This window comes from Myxine glutinosa, chromosome 9, assembly GCF_964187855.1.
Source record: "Myxine glutinosa chromosome 9, kmMyxGlut1.1, whole genome shotgun sequence".
NCBI classification, from domain to species: domain Eukaryota; kingdom Metazoa; phylum Chordata; class Myxini; order Myxiniformes; family Myxinidae; genus Myxine; species Myxine glutinosa.
The window spans coordinates 46601594-46620897 of record NC_136269.1 but is presented as its reverse complement, the minus strand read 5'-3'; positions in this window follow the sequence as shown (position 1 = coordinate 46620897).

Below are 19304 nucleotides of genomic sequence, written 5' to 3'. Positions count from 1 at the left end.
CAGGACCCATCTCTGACCCACCTCAGCAGTTGCTGCCTCGGAACGCTTCAGTAGCTCACGAACAACTGCGTTGTCTGTGATCGGTTGGTGGATAGGCGTGCAGTAGTCGACTGTTGATTTGCTGGGTGGGGGAGAACCAGTTGCAGAGGTGAAACCCCCTAGCCCAGGCACAGGCTGCAGGCCATTGCCATGCCATGCAGGCACCAGGCACAGACCGATCACAGACAACACAGTTGTTCGTGAGCTACTGAAGCGTTCCGAGGCAGCAACTGCTGAGGTGGGTCAGAGATGGGTCCTGAATACATTTGATCTGGGTGTCTGCATGAAAGCCCTTCCCATCATCTGGCGCTGGCCAAATGAATTTGCTAGTCATGTAGTAACGATTGGACCCTTCCACACATCCATGAACTACATCGGGATGCTCACTGGACACAAGATGCGTGGTTCTGGATATGCAGAGATTCTCTTTGAGGCACAACTAGTAACAAGTGGATCTCTCAAAGGTGTTCTCAGTGGAAAGGCCTACGCAAAGTCCCTCTTTTGCCTCAAAACAGTGTGTGAGGCAATGGAGAGGCTGTTGATGGAGAGATTCACTGAGGAGGAGAACATCATGATCTCTGACCCTGCTGTGCTTCTCAGAATGACCCAGTCTTGCAACCGAGAGCACCTCGATGAAGCCCTCAAAGACCCCTCAACTCTACTCCTCATCAAAAATTTGCATAAAATTTGCATAATTTTGCATAAAATTTGCAGCAGTAATTTGCATAAAAATGGTATGTGGGACATTTTTTCAGCTTGGGGCCATAGCTAGTCATTTTCTACACATTTTTTCCAATCTAGAAACACTGATTAGAAGTATATCTCCGGGGGGTGCAGGGGGACCTAGTCTTCCTACTAGACTACTTGTGTTAGTGAAGGAAACCACTTTTCGCACTTGTGTTAGTGTTGAAAACCCACTTTTTGCACTTGTGTTAGTGTTGAAAACCCACTTTTCGCACTTGTGTTAGTGTTGAAAACCCACTTTTCGCACTTGTGTTAGTGTTGAAAAACCACTTTTCGCACTTGTGTTGGTGCAGGAAACCACTTTTGCACTTGTGTTAGTGTTGAAAAACCACTTTTCGCACTTGTGTTAGTGTTGAAAAAACACTTTTTGCACTTGTGTTAGTGAAGGAAACCACTTTTCGCACTTGTGTTAGTGTTGAAAGCCCACTTTTTGCACTTGTGTTAGTGTTGAAAACCCACTTTTCGCACTTGTGTTAGTGTTGAAAAACCACTTTTCGCACTTGTGTTAGTGTTGAAAAACCAATTTTCGCACTGGTGTTGGTGCAGGAAACCACTTTTGCACTTGTATTAGTGTGGAAAAAACACTTTTTGCACTTGTGACAGTGTTGAAAAACCACTTTTCGCACTTGTATTAGTGTTGTAAAACCACTTTTCGCACTTGTGTTGGTGCAGGAAACCACTTTTGCACTTGTATTAGTGTTGAAAAAACACTTTTCGCACTTGCGCTGGTGTTGCAAAACCACTTTCCACACTTGTACTAACGTGAAAAACCATTTCCCACGCTTGTGTTTGTGTTGCAAAACCACTTTCCGCACTCGTGCTGGTGTTGAAAACCACTTTTTGCACATGTGTTAGTCTTGAATAACCACTTGTCTCACTTGTGTTGGTCTTGCAAAACCACTTTTCGCACTTGTGTTTGTGTTGCAAAACCACTTTTCTCACTTGTGCCATTGTTGAATAACCACTTTACACACTCGTGCTGGTGTTTAAACCACTTTTCACACATGTGTTATTGTTGAATAACCACTTTTCACACTCATGCTAGTGTTGAAAAACATTTTTCGCGCTTGTCTTAGTGTTGCAAAAACCACTTTTTGCGCTTGTCTTTAAGTTGTAAAACCACTTTTCGCACACGTGTTAGTGTTGTAAAACCACTTTTAGGCCCTTTGCTGGCATTGAAAACCTCTTTATGCACTTGTGTTTGTGTTGCAAAGCCAATTTCCGCACTTGTGCTGGAGTTGCAGAACCCCTTTTCACACGCTTCTTTGTGGGAAAAACACTTTCCGCACTTGTGCCAGTGTTGAGAAGCACGTTTTGCTCTTGTGCTGGTGTTGAAAACCACTTTTCATTCTCCTGTTGGTGTTCAAAATTACTTTTAGCACTTGTGTTAGTGTTGCAAAACTACTTTCCGCACTTTGACTGGTGTTGAAAACCACTTTTTGCACTTGTGTTAGTGTTTCAAAACGAATTTCCACACATGTACTGGCGTTGAAAACATTTTTCCGCGCTTGTGATTATGTTGCAAATCCACTTTTCACCCTCATGTTAGTGTTGAAAAATACATTTCGCACTTGCGCTCGTGTTGAAAACCACTGTCAGCACTTAAGCTGGCATTGAAAACCACTTTTCGAAATTGTGCTAGTGTTGAAAACCACTTTCCACACTTGAGCTGGCGTTGAAAACCACTTGCCTCACTTGTGCCAGTGTTGAGTAACCACTTTTTGCACTTGTGTTAGTGTTAAAACCACTTTCCGCACTTGTGCTGGTGTTGCAAAACGACTTGTATCACTTGTGCCAGTGTTGAAAAACCACTTTTTGCACTTGTGTTAGTGTTGAAAATCACTTTTCGCACTTGTGTTAGTGTTTCAAAACCACTTTCCACACTTGAGCTGGCATTGAAAACCACTTGTCTCAATTGTGCCAGTGTTGAATAACCACTTTCCACACTTGTGCTGGCATTGAAAACCACTTTTCGCACTTGCTTTGGTGTTGCAAAACCACTTGTCTCACTTGTGCCATGGTTGAAAAACCACTTTTTGCACTTTTTAGTGTTGAAAACCACTTTTTGCACTTGTGTTAGTGATGCAAAACCACTTGTCTCACTTGTGCCAGTGTTGAATAACCACTTTATATACTTGTGTTAGTGTTTCAAAAACCACTTTCCACACTTGTGCTGTTGTTGAAAACCATTTTCCGCGCTTGTGCTGGTGTTGCAAAACCACTTTCCGCCCTCATGCTGGTGTGGAAAACCACTTTTTTGCACTTGGGTTAGTTTTGAAAAACCATTTCGAGGACTCGTGCGAGCATTGAAAACCACTTTTTGCACTTGCTTTAGTGTTAAAAATCACTTTCCATGCTGGCATTGAAAACCACTTTTTGCACTTGCTTTAGTTTTAAAAACCACTTTCCGCACTTGTGTTAGTGTGCAAAACCACTTTCTGCACTCGTGCTGGTGTTGAAAACCACTTTTTGCACTTGTTTTAGTCTTGAATAACCACTTGTCTCACTTGTGTTGGTGTTGCAAAACCACTTTTCGCACTTGTGTAAGTGTTGAATCACTTGTCTCACTTGTCTCACTTGTCCACTTGTCTCACTTATTTTAGTGTTGCAAAACCACATGTCTCACTTGTGCCAGTGTTGAAAAACCACTTTTTGCCCTTGTGTTAGTGTTTCAAAACTACTTTCCACACTTGTGTTAGTGTTTCAAAACCACTTTCCACACTTGTGCTGGCGTTGAAAACCACTGTCCGCACTTGCGTTAGTGTTGCAAAACCACTTGTCTCACTTGTGCCAGTGTTGAAAAATCACTTTTTGCACTTGTGTTAGTGTTGAAAATCACTTTTTGTACTTGTGTTAGTGTTTCAAAACCACTTTGCACACTTGCGCTGGCGTTGAAAACTACTGTCCGCACTTGTGCTGGCATTGAAAACCACTTTTCACACTTGTGTTAGTGTTTCAAAACCACTTTCCACACTTGTGTTAGTGTTGCAAAACCACTTTTCGGACTCGTGCTGGCATTGAAAACCACTTTCTGCACTTGTGTTTGTGTTGCAAAACCACTTTTCTCACTTGTGCCATTGTTGAGTAACCACTTTACACACTCGTGCTAGTGTTGAAAACCACTTTTCACACATTTGTTATTGTTGAATAGCCACTTTTCGCACTCGTGCTAGTGTTGAAAAACATTTTTCGCGCTTGTCTTAGTGTTGCAAAAACCACTTTTCGCGCTTATTTTAAAGTTGTAAAACCACTTTTCGCACTTGTGCTGGTGTTTCAAAACTACTTTCCACACTTGTGTTAGTGTTTCAAAACCACTTTCCACACTTGGGCTGGTGTTGAAAACCACTTTTCGCACTTGCTTTAGTGTTGCAAAACCACTTGTCTCACTTGTGCCATGGTTGAAAAACCACTTTTTGCACTTGTGTTCGTGCTGAAAATCACTTTTCGCACTTGTGTTAGTGTTTCAAAACCACTTTCCACACTTGAGCTGGCGTTGAAAACCACTTGTCTCAATTGTGCCAGTGTTGAATAACCACTTTCCACACTTGTGCTGGCATTGAAAACCACTTTTCGCACTTGCTTTGGTGTTGCAAAACCACTTGTCTCACTTGTGCCATGGTTGAAAAACCACTTTTTGCACTTTTTAGTGTTGAAAACCACTTTTCGCACTTGTGTTAGTGTTGCAAAACCACTTGTCTCACTTGTGCCAGTGTTGAATAACCACTTTAGATACTTGTGTTAGTGTTTCAAAACCACTTTCCACACTTGTGCTGTTGTTGAAAACCATTTTCCGCGCTTGTGCTGGTGTTGCAAAACCACTTTCCGCCCTCATGCTGGTGTGGAAAACCACTTTTTTGCACTTGGGTTAGTTTTGAAAAACCATTTCGAGGACTCGTGCGAGCATTGAAAACCACTTTTTGCACTTGCTTTAGTGTTAAAAATCACTTTCCATGCTGGCATTGAAAACCACTTTTTGCACTTGCTTTAGTGTTAAAAACTTTAGTGTTAAAAACTAGAGATCTCGCGAGATCTTGGAGACGGCGGCAGGGATTTTCGAAGCTCCACACGGTCTCCACGTTTTTCGAAGTTAAGTCTGTTCACAATTGTATTTTGTCGAAACTGTATTTATCTTTCGGTGTGTGAAGTTATTGTGTGCAACTTTGGTTGTTTCTCGGTGTTTATCTTTCATAAATTGATCGTCTGTTTGCCGTGTCGCGAGCAAGGCCTTGTACAGTGTGCACTGTACAACCTTGAGGCTTTGTTTTTCTCTCAGTGGTCCGTCGTTTGTGATCCAATAACTTTCGTTCTCTGTATTCCCAGACTTTTCACCCATAGCCTACTTCCTTGTGTAAATCTCAACTCAAAAAAACAAACAAAAAAAAAAAAAAATTTCCTTTTCTGTTCTCATTCGTTTATTCATTCTTATTCGTTCGTTCGTTCTTCGACCACGTGTTTCTCCCCCATTTCCCCAGATAGTTTTCACTCATTAACCTTCAATGTTTACACTTTCCCCTCAAGTTATGTATTCCGTCATATTTTATAACACCTTTTTCTTCTTCTTCTTTAAAAGGCTGCTTTCGACTTGCTCACCAAATCAATTCATCCCCAAAAAAAATAAAAAAATATCCATCTCCTATAGTGCCTTTGTTCTACATTCCCTAAACTCTCCTGCACTCCATCCTCCATCCAGCGTCCTTAAACGTATTTTTAACTCGAAGGTCACAAGAAACTCATTTTGCAATAAATGTTCGTTTCCCATAAATCGTACACTTTCAAAAATCCAATCTCACCCCTCCCCTCCAAATCTTCCCCATAACCCCTCCCCTCCAAATCTTCCCCATCACCCCTCCCCTCCAAATCTTCCCCATCACCCATCCCTTTCAAATCTCCCCCCTTGCCCCCTCCCTCCTAAACTACGCCCTCACCCCTCCCCGCCAAGACGCCCCCTCACCCCTCCCCTCCTAGACTCCTGCCTCACCCCTCCCCTCCAAATCTCCCCCATATCCCATCCCTTTCAAATCCCTCCCCTTGTCCCTTCCCTCCCAAACTCCCCCCTCACCCCTCCCCTTCAAATCTCCCCACCCTCATTGCTTCTCAATTTCCCCCCGCTCACTCCCCCTCCTCAAAGCGTCCTCCCCGCTTCTTCCCCCTTCAAACTCTCACCTCCATCTCCCCCAACCTTCTGCCTCGCTCTTCCCCCTCCTCAAATAACACCTCATTGTGGCTCACCCAATCACCATCAAACCTTTTGTCCGCCCCATCCTTCCCTTTCTCCGAGCTATTCTGAAATCTCTGACACACCTTCAACAGCTCTCCCTACCTCTTCCACCTCTTCCACATCTTACCCTACCCCTCCTCCCCCCTGTTCTGTATCTGATGCTCCCCCTTCCTCTTCATTAACGGTATGGACCTCAAACATCCGGGGCCTTCGTTCAAACTTAACTGATCTCTCCATACAGGTTGCTTCTGTCAAACCAGACGTGATCTGCTTAACAGAAACTTTCCTCCTTTATGATGTCTCTGATTCCATAGTATCTCTCCCGGGCTACTCCCTCCTCCGGTATGATAGACCTGAGCCTCGTCCTGGAGGCGGGGTTGCTATCTTTATCAAAAACTCTCTTCCTCACTCGCCCTGCACTGCACTCTCTCCACCTCACCCCCAGGAATACCTCTGGCTACGGCTTCCCCTTCGCTCCCACCTCTTGTTCATATGTGTGTTGTACCGTCCACCAAACAGTGATGACTCCATCTACATCTCGCTGTCTGATGATATGGACCAACTTCTATCTACTCATCCCAACTCTCTCTTCCTCATATGTGGTGATTTCAACTGTCATCATGCCAGTTGGCTGGGTGTGGGTACCTCTCTCACCAGCCATGGCTCCTCAGCAAAGGACTTCTGCGACTCACTGGGACTGACACAATCTGTCAATTTCCCGACCCGGATCTCAGTCAACGGAACATCTTCTCTTCTGGACTTGGTTATGACTAACTTCCCTGAAAATGTCTGCTGCTCTTCTTCTGCTCCGATCGGATCATCTGATCATGTCCTTGTTAAAGTGGACATCTCTCTGACCATCCTCAGGGAGCCTGCTCAGCGTCGACGAGTCTGGCATTTCACTCAGGCCAACTGGCACGGTCTTCAAGCAGCCATCAATCATCTGGACTGGTCTCCCATCTCTACCACCTCTGACATCAACTCATCCTGGGAATTCTTCCAAAGTAAATTGCTCTCTCTCATGCACAGATTTATCCCATCTCGTCTTCAGTTGTCATACCCTTCCTCCCGTCCATGGTACACGGAATCTTGTGGTGAGGCTGTTGCCCAGAAACAACTTGCCTTCGTCTCCTGGAAAGCAAATCCAACGGAAGGAAATCTCATTTCCTTTCACAAAGCCCGAAACAAGTGTGTGTCCACCCTCAGGAGAGCCAGGAAACAATATCTCTCCGTTCTCAAGACCGAACTCTCTTATCTGTCTCCCTCTTCCAAATCCTGGTGGCGTCTGGTCAAATCCGTTTCTGGTGTTTGTTCCCCCTCCATCCCCTCCCTTACCTCAAACGGCTCCACAGCTGACTCCGCACGTGAAAAAGCTGAATGCCTCAACTCTGTGTTTGCCTCTAAATCTTGTGTCCCAAACCCATCCCTCTCTGTACCCACCATACCCAGTCGTACCCTGCTGCTCCTGGACTCCGTGTCCTTTCCTCCTGACAAGGTGGAAAAGTTTCTGTCAGCCCTCGACTCTGATTCTGCAACTGGACCCGACGGCATCAGCCCACGGGTCCTAAAATCCTGCTCTGCTGCTCTATCTCACCCTCTCTCTGTTCTCTTCACCCTCTCTTTTGCTCAAGGTCAACTGCCATCTGCTTGGAAATCAGCCAACATCACCGCTTTGCACAAAAAAGGTGCAAAAACAGATCCTAGCAACTACAGACCAATCAGCCTTCTCCCAATTATCAGCAAAGTCATGGAATCCATCATTGCTTCTGATATGAAATCTTTCCTCTTCTCCAATGGCTTGATCTCTGATCATCAATTTGGTTTCAGACCAGGTCACTCTACTCTGGACATGCTGCTTCTGCTGTCTCAACAATGGATGGAGGTCCTCAATGCCAAACAGGAAATTAGAGCTGTCTCCCTCGACATATCACGTGCCTTCGACACGGTCTGGCACCCCGCTCTGCTCACCAAACTCTCCTCCTTTGGTATCCATGGAAATCTCCACGCATGGCTGGCGGACTTCCTCTCTAGTCGTCGACAACGTGTGGCCCTGAATGGGTTTCTCTCATCTCCTCTTCCTGTTCAGGCTGGAGTTCCCCAAGGCAGTGTTCTGGGCCCCGTGCTTTTTCTGGTCTTCATCAATGATCTCTCTGACTCTCTCGAAAATCCTCTCTATCTCTTTGCTGATGACTCCACTCTCTGCCGCTCCATTCCTCTTCCCTCAGATCGGCAGTCTGCTGCCTCCTCACTCTCTGAAGACCTGGACAAAATCACAGACTGGTCAAACAAGTGGAACATGTCTTTCAATCCTGACAAATCTCACACTCTTACTATGTCTCTCCGAAAAGATCGACTGGACAACCCTCCCATCTACTTTCTCAACAATCCTCTCCAAGAAGTTCTGTCGCTCAAGATTTTGGGTCTCACTATCTGCCATGATCTTTCTTGGGAAAACCACATTTCCAAGCTGGCCTCCAAAGCCAGTCGCCGACTGGGCATCCTCCGTCGTGCGAAGTCCTTCCTCGGCACACCTGAGCTCCTCACCACATACAAGGCTTTCATCCGCAGCTCAATGGAATACTGTTCTCCCCTATGGGCCGGTGCTCCTGCCTCACACCTAGCTCGGCTTCACGCTGTTGAAACCAAAGCTTTCAGAATTATTGGAATCTCCCGCGATGAAGCTATCTCTGAGGGCCTTTCACTCACTCACCGCAGGCAGGTAGGTGGTCTTTCTGTCTTCTACCGACTCCTCTCCGGCCTTGCACCCCCAGCTCTCTCTGTGCTCTGTCCCCCAAATATTCCTACAGGTCGCACAAGATCTGCCAGCAACCCTCTGATGGTTAAACTGCCGAAATCTCGGCTCTCCGCTCACCTTCACTCTTTCATTCCTCTTTTCTCCCGCCTCTGGAACAAACTCCCTCACTCCCTTCAATCCCACTCCTCCCTCCAGGTCTTTAAAACAGCTGTTCACCACCATCTCTTATCTTCCCCCATCCAAAACCTTGATCTTTTCTACCCCCGCTAATTCACCCCAGATCCACCTTGTTTGAAATTCCAACTTCTTTCCTGGAAGTCCTGGCAGTGTCCATATGTTTTATACCTCTCCCACTGCCCCCTTCCCACGCCCCCCCCCCCAAAGCCCTCGCCCTCTCTCAGATCTCTCGATGTCTCCATGTCTCTCGGTCCCTGCTCTCAAATGTTGTGTTTGTGTCCTTCCCCCTCTCTCCCCATCTTGTCTACCGCTCCCTATGTTATATGTTTTATGTGTCGGTTTGTCTTTCTGTGTGTTCATGTGATTAATGTTCGCTCTTTCACGAGCCTCGATATTGTATACAAAAAAAAAAAAAAAAAAAAAAAAAAAAAACAAAAAAAAAAAAAACCACTGTCCCCACTTGTGCTGGCATTGAAAACCACTTTTTGCACTTGCTTTAGTTTTAAAAACCACTTTCCGCACTTGTGTTAGTGTGCAAAACCACTTTCTGCACTTGTGCTGGTGTTGAAAACCACTTTTTGCACTTGTTTTAGCCTTGAATAACCACTTGTCTCACTTGTGTTGGTGTTGCAAAACCACTTTTCGCACTTGTGTAAGTGTTGAATCACTTGTCTCACTTGTCTCACTTGTCCACTTGTCTCACTTATTTTAGTGTTGCAAAACCACATGTCTCACTTGTGCCAGTGTTGAAAAACCACTTTTTGCCCTTGTGTTAGTGTTTCAAAACTACTTTCCAGACTTGTGTTAGTGTTTCAAAACCACTTTCCACACTTGTGCTGGCGTTGAAAACCGCTGTCCGCACTTGCGTTAGTGTTGCAAAACCACTTGTCTCACTTGTGCCAGTGTTGAAAAACCACTTTTTGCACTTGTGTTAGTGTTGAAAATCACTTTTTGTACTTGTGTTAGTGTTTCAAAACCACTTTGCACACTTGCGCTGGCGTTGAAAGCTACTGTCCGCACTTGTGCTGGCATTGAAAACCACTTTTCACACTTGCGTTAGTGTTTCAAAACCACTTTCCACACTTGTGTTAGTGTTGCAAAACCACTTTTCGGACTCGTGCTGGCATTGAAAACCACTTTCTGCACTTGTGTTTGTGTTGCAAAACCACTTTTCTCACTTGTGCCATTGTTGAGTAACCACTTTACACACTCGTGCTAGTGTTGAAAACCACTTTTCACACATTTGTTATTGTTGAATAGCCACTTTTCGCACTCGTGCTAGTGTTGAAAAACATTTTTCGCGCTTGTCTTAGTGTTGCAAAAACCACTTTTCGCGCTTATTTTAAAGTTGTAAAACCACTTTTCGCACTTGTGCTGGTGTTTCAAAACTACTTTCCACACTTGTGTTAGTGTTTCAAAACCACTTTCCACACTTGGGCTGGTGTTGAAAACCACTTTTCGCACTTGCTTTAGTGTTGCAAAACCACTTGTCTCACTTGTGCCATGGTTGAAAAACCACTTTTTGCGCTTGTGTTCGTGCTGAAAATCACTTTTCGCACTTGTGTTGGTGTTTCAAAACCACTTTCCACACTTGTGCTGGCATTGAAAACCACTTTTCGCACTTGTGTTAGTGTTTCAAAACCACTTTCCACACTTGTGTTAGTGTTGCAAAACCACTTTTCGGACTCGTGCTAGCATTGAAAACCACTGTCCGCACTTCTGCTGGCATTGAAAACCACTTTCCGCACTTGTGTTTGTGTTGCAAAACCACTTTTCTCACTTGTGCCATTGTTGATTAACCGCTTTACACACTCGTGCTCGTGTTGAAAACCACCTTTCACACATGTGTTATTGTTGAATAGCCACTTTTCGCATTCGTGCTGGTGTTGAAAAACATTTTTCGCGCTTGTCTTAGTGTTGCAAAAACCACTTTTCGCGCTTGTTTTAAAGTTGCAAAACCACTTTTCACACTTGAGCTGGCGTTGAAAACCACTTGTCCCACTTGTGCCAGTGTTGAATAACCACTTTAGATACTTGTGTTAGTGTTTCAAAACCACTTTCCACACTTACGCTGGCGTTGAAAACCACTCTTCACACTTGCTTTCGTGTTGCAAAACCACTTGTCTCACTTGTGCCATGGTTGAAAAACCACTTTTTGCACGTGTGTTAGTGTTGAAAATCACTTTTCGCACTTGTGTTAGTGTTGAAAAACCACTTTTCGCACTTGTGTTGGTGCAGGAAACCACTTTTGCACTTGTATTAGTGTGGAAAAACACTTTTTGCACTTGTGATAGTGTTGAAAAACCACTTTTCGCACTTGTGTTAGTGTTGATAAACCACTTTTCGCACTTGTGTTGGTGCAGGAAACCACTTTTGCACTTGTATTAGTGTGGAAAAAACACTTTTTGCACTTGTGATAGTGTTGAAAAACCACTTTTCGCACTGGTGTTGGTGAAGGAAACCACTTTTTGCACTTGTGTTAGTGTTGAAAACCCACTTTTCGCACATGTGTTAGTGAAGGAAACCACTTTTTGCACTTGTATTAGTGTTGAAAAACCACTTTTCGCACTTGTGTTAGTGTTGAAAAACCACTTTTCGCACTTGTATTGGTGCAGGAAACCACTTTTGCACTTATATTAGTGTGGAAAAAACACTTTTTGCACTTGTGATAGTGTTGAAAAACCACTTTTCGTACTTGTGTTAGTGTTGAAAAACCACTTTTCGCACTTGTGTTGGTGCAGGAAACCACTTTTGCACTTGTATTAGTGTGGAAAAAGCACTTTTCGCACTTGTGTTAGTGTTGAAAAACCACTTTTTGCACTTGTGTTAGTGTTGAAAAACCACTTTTCGCACTTGTGTTGGTGCAGGAAACCACTTTTGCACTTGTATTAGTGTGGAAAAACCACTTTTCGCACTTGTGTTAGTGTTGAAAAACCACTTTTCGCACTTGTGTTGGTGCAGGAAACCACTTTTGCACTTGTATTAGTGTGGAAAAAACACTTTTTGCACTTGTGTTAGTGAAGGAAACCACTTTTCGCACTTGTGTTAGTGTTGAAAATCCACTTTTCGCACTTGTGTTAGTGTTGAAAACCCACTTTTCGCACTTGTGTTAGTGTTGAAAAACCACTTTTCGCACTTGTGTTGGTGCAGGAAACCACTTTTGCACTTGTATTAGTGTGGAAAAACCACTTTTCGCACTTGTGTTAGTGTTGAAAAAACACTTTTTGCACTTGTGTTAGTGAATGAAACCACTTTTCGCACTTGTGTTAGTGTTGAAAGCCCACTTTTCGCACTTGTGTTAGTGTTGAAAACCCACTTTTCGCACTTGTGTTAGTGTTGAAAAACCACTTTTCGCACTTGTGTTAGTGTTGAAAAACCAATTTTCGCACTGGTGTTGGTGCAGGAAACCACTTTTGCACTTGTATTAGTGTGGAAAAAACACTTTTCGCACTTGTGTTAGTGTTGAAAAACCACTTTTCGCACTGGTGTTGGTGAAGGAAACCACTTTTTGCACTTGTTGTAGTGTTGAAAAACCACTTTTCGCACTTGTGTTAGTGTTGAAAAACCACTTTTCGCACTTGTGTTGGTGCAGGAAACCACTTTTGCACTTGTATTAGTGTGGAAAAAACACTTTTTGCACTTGTGATAGTGTTGAAAAACCACTTTTCGCACTGGTGTTGGTGAAGGAAACCACTTTTTGCACTTGTGTTAGTGTTGAAAACCCACTTTTCGCACATGTGTTAGTGAAGGAAACCACTCTTTGCACTTGTATTAGTGTTGAAAAACCACTTTTCGCACTTGTGTTAGTGTTGAAAAACCACTTTTCACACTTGTATTGGTGCAGGAAACCACTTTTGCACTTATATTAGTGTGGAAAAAACACTTTTTGCACTTGTGATAGTGTTGAAAAACCACTTTTCGCACTTGTGTTAGTGTTGAAAAACCACTTTTCGCACTTGTGTTGGTGCAGGAAACCACTTTTGCACTTGTATTAGTGTGGAAAAAGCACTTTTCGCACTTGTGTTAGTGTTGAAAAACCACTTTTTGCACTTGTGTTAGTGTTGAAAAACCACTTTTCGCACTTGTGTTGGTGCAGGAAACCACTTTTGCACTTGTATTAGTGTGGAAAAACCACTTTTCGCACTTGTGTTAGTGTTGAAAAACCACTTTTCGCACTTGTGTTGGTGCAGGAAACCACTTTTGCACTTGTATTAGTGTGGAAAAAACACTTTTTGCACTTGTGATAGTGTTGAAAAACCACTTTTCGCACTTGTGTTAGTGTTGAAAAACCACTTTTCGCACTTGTGTTGGTGCAGGAAACCACTTTTGCACTTGTATTAGTGTGGAAAAAACACTTTTTGCACTTGTGTTAGTGAAGGAAACCACTTTTCGCACTTGTGTTAGTGTTGAAAACCCACTTTTTGCACTTGTGTTAGTGTTGAAAACCCACTTTTCGCACTTGTGTTAGTGTTGAAAACCCACTTTTCGCACTTGTGTTAGTGTTGAAAACCCACTTTTCGCACTTGTGTTAGTGTTGAAAAACCACTTTTCGCACTTGTGTTGGTGCAGGAAACCACTTTTGCACTTGCATTAGTGTGGAAAAAACACTTTTTGCACTTGTGTTAGTGAAGGAAACCACTTTTCGCACTTGTGTTAGTGTTGAAAACCCACTTTTTGCACTTGTGTTAGTGTTGAAAACCCACTTTTCGCACTTGTGTTAGTGTTGAAAACCCACTTTTCGCACTTGTGTTAGTGTTGAAAAACCACTTTTCGCACTTGTGTTGGTGCAGGAAACCACTTTTGCACTTGTATTAGTGTGGAAAAACCACTTTTCGCACTTGTGTTAGTGTTGAAAAACCACTTTTCGCACTTGTGTTAGTGTTGAAAAAACACTTTTTGCACTTGTGTTAGTGCAGGAAACCACTTTTGCACTTGTATTAGTGTGGAAAAACCACTTTTCGCACTTGTGTTAGTGTTGAAAACCCACTTTTCGCACTTGTGTTAGTGTTGAAAAACCACTTTTCGCACTTGTGTTAGTGTTGAAAAACCAATTTTCGCACTGGTGTTGGTGCAGGAAACCACTTTTGCACTTGTATTAGTATGGAAAAAACACTTTTTGCACTTGTGATAGTGTTGAAAAACCACTTTTCGCACTTGTATTAGTGTTGTAAAACCACTTTTCGCACTTGTGTTGGTGCAGGAAACCACTTTTGCACTTGTATTAGTGTTGGAAAAACACTTTTCGCACTTGCGCTGGTGTTGCAAAACCACTTTTTGCACATGTGTTAGTCTTGAATAACCACTTGTCTCACTTGTGTTGGTCTTGCAAAACCACTTTTCGCACTTGTGTTTGTGTTGCAAAACCACTTTTCTCACTTGTGCCATTGTTGAATAACCACTTTACACACTCGTGCTGGTGTTTAAACCACTTTTCACACATGTGTTATTGTTGAATAACCACTTTTCTCACTTGTGTTAGTGTTGAAAAACCACTTTTTGCACTTGTGTTAGTGTTGAAAAACCACTTTTCGCACTTGTGTTGGTGCAGGAAACCACTTTTGCACTTGTATTAGTGTGGAAAAACCACTTTTCGCACTTGTGTTAGTGTTGAAAAACCACTTTTCGCACTTGTGTTGGTGTTGAAAAACCACTTTTCGCACTTGTATTGGTGCAGGAAACCACTTTTGCACTTATATTAGTGTGGAAAAAACACTTTTTGCACTTGTGATAGTGTTGAAAAACCACTTTTCGTACTTGTGTTAGTGTTGAAAAACCACTTTTCGCACTTGTGTTGGTGCAGGAAACCACTTTTGCACTTGTATTAGTGTGGAAAAAGCACTTTTCGCACTTGTGTTAGTGTTGAAAAACCACTTTTTGCACTTGTGTTAGTGTTGAAAAACCACTTTTCGCACTTGTGTTGGTGCAGGAAACCACTTTTGCACTTGTATTAGTGTGGAAAAACCACTTTTCGCACTTGTGTTAGTGTTGAAAAACCACTTTTCGCACTTGTGTTGGTGCAGGAAACCACTTTTGCACTTGTATTAGTGTGGAAAAAACACTTTTTGCACTTGTGTTAGTGAAGGAAACCACTTTTCGCACTTGTGTTAGTGTTGAAAATCCACTTTTCGCACTTGTGTTAGTGTTGAAAACCCACTTTTCGCACTTGTGTTAGTGTTGAAAAACCACTTTTCGCACTTGTGTTGGTGCAGGAAACCACTTTTGCACTTGTATTAGTGTGGAAAAACCACTTTTCGCACTTGTGTTAGTGTTGAAAAAACACTTTTTGCACTTGTGTTAGTGAATGAAACCACTTTTCGCACTTGTGTTAGTGTTGAAAGCCCACTTTTCGCACTTGTGTTAGTGTTGAAAACCCACTTTTCGCACTTGTGTTAGTGTTGAAAAACCACTTTTCGCACTTGTGTTAGTGTTGAAAAACCAATTTTCGCACTGGTGTTGGTGCAGGAAACCACTTTTGCACTTGTATTAGTGTGGAAAAAACACTTTTCGCACTTGTGTTAGTGTTGAAAAACCACTTTTCGCACTGGTGTTGGTGAAGGAAACCACTTTTTGCACTTGTTGTAGTGTTGAAAAACCACTTTTCGCACTTGTGTTAGTGTTGAAAAACCACTTTTCGCACTTGTGTTGGTGCAGGAAACCACTTTTGCACTTGTATTAGTGTGGAAAAAACACTTTTTGCACTTGTGATAGTGTTGAAAAACCACTTTTCGCACTGGTGTTGGTGAAGGAAACCACTTTTTGCACTTGTGTTAGTGTTGAAAACCCACTTTTCGCACATGTGTTAGTGAAGGAAACCACTCTTTGCACTTGTATTAGTGTTGAAAAACCACTTTTCGCACTTGTGTTAGTGTTGAAAAACCACTTTTCACACTTGTATTGGTGCAGGAAACCACTTTTGCACTTATATTAGTGTGGAAAAAACACTTTTTGCACTTGTGATAGTGTTGAAAAACCACTTTTCGCACTTGTGTTAGTGTTGAAAAACCACTTTTCGCACTTGTGTTGGTGCAGGAAACCACTTTTGCACTTGTATTAGTGTGGAAAAAGCACTTTTCGCACTTGTGTTAGTGTTGAAAAACCACTTTTTGCACTTGTGTTAGTGTTGAAAAACCACTTTTCGCACTTGTGTTGGTGCAGGAAACCACTTTTGCACTTGTATTAGTGTGGAAAAACCACTTTTCGCACTTGTGTTAGTGTTGAAAAACCACTTTTCGCACTTGTGTTGGTGCAGGAAACCACTTTTGCACTTGTATTAGTGTGGAAAAAACACTTTTTGCACTTGTGATAGTGTTGAAAAACCACTTTTCGCACTTGTGTTAGTGTTGAAAAACCACTTTTCGCACTTGTGTTGGTGCAGGAAACCACTTTTGCACTTGTATTAGTGTGGAAAAAACACTTTTTGCACTTGTGTTAGTGAAGGAAACCACTTTTCGCACTTGTGTTAGTGTTGAAAACCCACTTTTTGCACTTGTGTTAGTGTTGAAAACCCACTTTTCGCACTTGTGTTAGTGTTGAAAACCCACTTTTCGCACTTGTGTTAGTGTTGAAAACCCACTTTTCGCACTTGTGTTAGTGTTGAAAAACCACTTTTCGCACTTGTGTTGGTGCAGGAAACCACTTTTGCACTTGCATTAGTGTGGAAAAAACACTTTTTGCACTTGTGTTAGTGAAGGAAACCACTTTTCGCACTTGTGTTAGTGTTGAAAACCCACTTTTTGCACTTGTGTTAGTGTTGAAAACCCACTTTTCGCACTTGTGTTAGTGTTGAAAACCCACTTTTCGCACTTGTGTTAGTGTTGAAAAACCACTTTTCGCACTTGTGTTGGTGCAGGAAACCACTTTTGCACTTGTATTAGTGTGGAAAAACCACTTTTCGCACTTGTGTTAGTGTTGAAAAACCACTTTTCGCACTTGTGTTAGTGTTGAAAAAACACTTTTTGCACTTGTGTTAGTGCAGGAAACCACTTTTGCACTTGTATTAGTGTGGAAAAACCACTTTTCGCACTTGTGTTAGTGTTGAAAACCCACTTTTCGCACTTGTGTTAGTGTTGAAAAACCACTTTTCGCACTTGTGTTAGTGTTGAAAAACCAATTTTCGCACTGGTGTTGGTGCAGGAAACCACTTTTGCACTTGTATTAGTATGGAAAAAACACTTTTTGCACTTGTGATAGTGTTGAAAAACCACTTTTCGCACTTGTATTAGTGTTGTAAAACCACTTTTCGCACTTGTGTTGGTGCAGGAAACCACTTTTGCACTTGTATTAGTGTTGAAAAAACACTTTTCGCACTTGCGCTGGTGTTGCAAAACCACTTTTTGCACATGTGTTAGTCTTGAATAACCACTTGTCTCACTTGTGTTGGTCTTGCAAAACCACTTTTCGCACTTGTGTTTGTGTTGCAAAACCACTTTTCTCACTTGTGCCATTGTTGAATAACCACTTTACACACTCGTGCTGGTGTTTAAACCACTTTTCACACATGTGTTATTGTTGAATAACCACTTTTCTCACTCATGCTAGTGTTGAAAAACATTTTTCGCGCTTGTCTTAGTGTTGCAAAAACCACTTTTTGCGCTTGTCTTAAAGTTGTAAAACCACTTTTCGCACACGTGTTAGTGTTGTAAAACCACTTTTAGGCCCTTTGCTGGCATTGAAAACCTCTTTATGCACTTGTGTTTGTGTTGCAAAGCCAATTTCCGCACTTGTGCTGGAGTTGCAGAACCCCTTTTCACACGCTTCTTTGTGGGAAAAACACTTTCCGCACTTGTGCCAGTGTTGAGAAGCACGTTTTGCTCTTGTGCTGGTGTTGAAAACCACTTTTCATTCTCCTGTTGGTGTTCAAAATTACTTTTAGCACTTGTGTTAGTGTTGCAAAACTACTTTCCGCACTTTGACTGGTGTTGAAAACCACTTTTTGCACTTGTGTTAGTGTTTCAAAACGAATTTCCACACATGTACTGGCGTTGAAAACATTTTTCCGCGCTTGTGATTATGTTGCAAATCCACTTTTCACCCTCATGTTAGTGTTGAAAAATACATTTCGCACTTGCGCTCGTGTTGAAAACCACTGTCAGCACTTAAGCTGGCATTGAAAACCACTTTTCGCAATTGTGCCAGTGTTGAGTAACCACTTTTTGCACTTGTGTTAGTGTTAAAACCACTTTCCGCACTTGTGCTGGTGTTGCAAAACGACTTGTATCACTTGTGCCAGTGTTGAGTAACCACTTTTGCACTTGTATTAGTGTGGAAAAACCACTTTTCGCACTTGTGTTAGTGTTGAAAAACCACTTTTCGGACTCGTGCTAGCATTGAAAACCACTGTCCGCACTTCTGCTGGCATTGAAAACCACTTTCCGCACTTGTGTTTGTGTTGCAAAACCACTTTTCTCACTTGTGCCATTGTTGATTAACCGCTTTACACACTCGTGCTCGTGTTGAAAACCACCTTTCACACGTGTTATTGTTGAATAGCCACTTTTCGCATTCGTGCTGGTGTTGAAAAACATTTTTCGCGCTTGTCTTAGTGTTGCAAAAACCACTTTTCGCTCTTGTTTTAAAGTTGCAAAACCACTTTTCACACTTGAGCTGGTGTTGAAAACCACTTGTCCCACTTGTGCCAGTGTTGAATAACCACTTTAGATACTTGTGTTAGTGTTTCAAAACCACTTTCCACACTTACGCTGGCGTTGAAAACCACTCTTCACACTTGCTTTTGTGTTGCAAAACCACTTGTCTCACTTGTGCCATGGTTGAAAAACCACTTTTTGCACGTGTGTTAGTGTTGAAAATCACTTTTCGCACTTGTGTTAGTGTTGAAAAACCACTTTTCGCACTTGTGTTTGTGCAGGAAACCACTTTTGCACTTGTATTAGTGTGGAAAAACACTTTTTGCACTTGTGATAGTGTTGAAAAACCACTTTTCGCACTTGTGTTAGTGTTGATAAACCACTTTTCGCACTTGTGTTGGTGCAGGAAACCACTTTTGCACTTGTATTAGTGTGGAAAAAACACTTTTTGCACTTGTGATAGTGTTGAAAAACCACTTTTCGCACTGGTGTTGGTGAAGGAAACCACTTTTTGCACTTGTGTTAGTGTTGAAAACCCACTTTTCGCACATGTGTTAGTGAAGGAAACCACTTTTTGCACTTGCATTAGTGTTGAAAAACCACTTTTCGCACTTGTGTTAGTGTTGAAAAACCACTTTTCGCACTTGTATTGGTGCAGGAAACCACTTTTGCACTTATATTAGTGTGGAAAAAACACTTTTTGCACTTGTGATAGTGTTGAAAAACCACTTTTCGCACTTGTGTTAGTGTTGAAAAACCACTTTTCGCACTTGTGTTGGTGCAGGAA